Genomic DNA, 3,280 nt, shown 5'->3' with positions numbered 1-3,280 from the left:
ACAGGAAGGGAACTGGGGCAGAATTGGCCGACTCTCTGGGTTGAGCAGATGGAGCTGAGAGTCCAGGGGGGAACCAAAGCAGCAAGAGCTTATAATACAGAGGTCACTCAGAGATAGAACATCAGAAATCTGCACAGGGCCCTTGGTGCACCCGCCAATTACACATGCATGAGGAGAAACTCCCTAAGATGGAAGAAGGAACCACCTGAAAGGATTAGAGGCGATAAAACCTAAAGCCCCACACAAGGCTGGAAGCAGGGCCCACAGCCAGCCATCAGACTGAAAAACTCATAATTCACAGGGCATGGGGCAAAGCACTCAGGAGGGTCTTGCCTCAGCAGTGGGCAAGCAGTCCTGGACTGCACAGCTCCAGACCTGACTAGCCAATCATAACAACAAGAACAGAAGGAACCCCCGGTTTCCCAAGTACTTAACTGCATCCAGAACAATACTTGTAATTTGCAAGAATACAAAATATCTAACATCAACAGTAAAATGTACAATGCCGATATCCCATCAAAGCTTACCAGACATGCAAAAACTCAGGAAAACATGACCAATAATGAAGCCAATCGATCAACCAAAACCAACTCAGAACGGACACATATGTGAGAATCGCCAGAAAAGGACCTTAAACAGGTGTTCAAAGAGTCAAGTAAACAGGGAGAACATACAAGAGACCCAAATCTGTCTTCTAGAGATCAAAACTACAATGTCTAAGGTGAAAAACATGTGGATTGCGTGAAGTGATGGGTGAAGAAAAAAAATCAGTGAACTTGAAAGTATAGAAATAGAACCTATTCTAAATGAAACACAGAGAAAAAAGAACTTTTAAAAAATAAGAAGGACGTCAATGAACTGTGGGGACAAGCCCAAGTGAGGATGTACCAGCTTCCAACCCTCCCCTTTCAGCCCCTCAAAAGCTGCTGGATTACAGCTAAGGGTGGCTTTGTCCTCTCTGTGTTGCTCTTACTTGAAGTTTTTAGGGGGTCTGTATGTTTTGTATTTTTAAAAGCATCTTGCAAAGAGAGTACAGAGGTTTATTGGATGCCTTCACCCAGGTTCCCCAGATGTTAATGTCTTACAGAACCGCAGTGCGTTTGTCAAAATTAACACTGGAACATTACTATTAATGAAACTACCAACTTTATTCAGATTTCACCTGTTTTTCCCATTAATGCCCTTATTCTGCATTGTATTTAGCACTTACAGTTTTCAAGTTGAAACAGCAAGTACGTATATCATCGGTGTGCAGCTCACTTATTTTTTTTAAATATATTTTAAAGCTTTTGGTCTTGGAGTAATTTTAGATTTGCAGAAAAGTTGCAATGCACATATCCATCAGGATCAGCTGCGTACGTATCTTCATTCAAGCTAATGAAACAGCTGGTATCTGGACCACAGCTCGTCTTATGGGGGAGAGGAAAAAGAAAGAACATGGCGTGTCATGTGCCGGCTCTTAAAGATTCTGCCTGGAGGTGATTGATGTCACTTTCATTAATTACCTAAAGCACGACCAATGCTAAAGTTGGTGGTGAGGGGAAGGACAACCTTTCCCCAGAGAGGGGCAGCTAATACTTGAGAATAATAGTCAAGCTTAGGAATTGACAAACTTTTTCTGTAAAGGGTTAGACTAGCTATTTTAAGCTTTGTGGACCATAGTTTCTGTCACCAGTATTCACCTCTATTTCTGAGGCAAGGAAGCAGCCATTAAAATATGTAAATGAATGAACACGGCTGTGTTCTGATAAACCTTTATTTGCACAAACAGGCAATGGCTGCATTAGGCTGACAGGTCACCCCCGATCTAAACTACCACAGTTGCCAATACTCACTTGAGAAAAAATGGAAAACTCAGCTCTTTCTATAAGAAAGTAAGAACCTGAATGAAGAGTTTTTAAATTCCACCCCCCACCCCAAAGAAGGATCCTCTAAACTTTCATCACAAACTGTTAGATGTACAAAGTGTGAAAAAACAAAATCCATGAGTTTGGATTATGACAGAGAAAGGAAGCCTTGAAACCATGGAAGCATGAGTGGGACCCGGTGTGCCTGCTGGGTCATTCTGAAAAGCAAACTGTGTGCCCTGCTCCCAGAGGAACGTAAATACTTCCCCAACTCTGCCTGCTCTTCCTGCCTCCTCAGAAACTCATTTTCCTCTTGACCACTCTGGGTCATCATGCTGTTTTCACTTGCTCCCCCCTCCAATGACTATCACCACGGTACCCCAATTTGAACAGAAAACTGATGATGGACTTCCCCTTGGGAGAAGGCAATCGTGGAATTCATATTAGACTGAGAAACGGAAACTGGCTTTTGTGACTTTCCTGCTGTGTGACCTTGAAAATCTCACATTCTTCATTCTCCAGATAACTCCTTGGTACAACAGGGATTAAGATTACTTCGCTGGGTGGTGATTAGGACGTAATCATTCACCAGTGAGAACATGCTTGTAAACGTTCACTCCAGCAGATGCTCCGGCCATCACAGGATAAACAGAACCTCTTGACAGAAGGCTCAGGAGGGACGATGGGGTCCATCTGCTACAGGCAGGACAAGGTCTAAATCATTATTTTTTAACTTGAATAATGCACTGAACCCTTAAAAAAAAGTCTCAGACTGCAAGGACCAACTTCAGTGACTCTTATTATACTATTCCTGATACATGAAGAAACGTGAAACTAGGTTTGGACTTCTGGTGCTTCCTTTATAACTCATAGTGAGAGCGTCTTTAGAAGAAGCCTGAGAACAATGATGTTGAGTTGCTGTGAACCAGGTGGAGTAAAGGCCTGAGGAAGAGAGTGGAAATAGGGTCAGTGGCCCTTCGAAAGAGATCCTCCAACTTTGGCCTGCTTTCTCTTTCTGGCGTGGAGAACAGAACCAGCTGTCTTAAGATGAACACGACTGTCGTGGGCTGAAGCTGCTCCCCCCAATTCATGTATCAAAGTCCTAACCCCCAGTCCCATGAGGGAGAATGTGACTGGATCTGGAAACGGGGCCTTTAAAGCAGTGTTTAAGGTAAAATGAGGCCACGGGCTCACAGTGTGGGCTCTAACTCACTCTGACCGGGGTCTTTATGAAGAAATCAGGACACAAAGTGGCACAGAGGGGAACAGCGAGGAAGAGGAGGGACAACCTTGTGAGGACAGAAGTCAGCCATCGGCAAGCCGAGGAGAGAAGCTGCTGGAGATCCCAAACTTGCCGACACTTTTCATCTTAGACTTCCAGTCTCCAAAACTGAGAAAATACATTTCTGTTGTCTAAGCCGCCCTCCACCCGC

This window comes from Herpailurus yagouaroundi, unplaced genomic scaffold, assembly GCF_014898765.1.
Source record: "Herpailurus yagouaroundi ecotype Mexico unplaced genomic scaffold, PumYag 160, whole genome shotgun sequence".
In the NCBI taxonomy this organism is placed as follows: Eukaryota; Metazoa; Chordata; class Mammalia; order Carnivora; family Felidae; genus Herpailurus; species Herpailurus yagouaroundi.
This window is presented reverse-complemented; position numbering follows the sequence as displayed.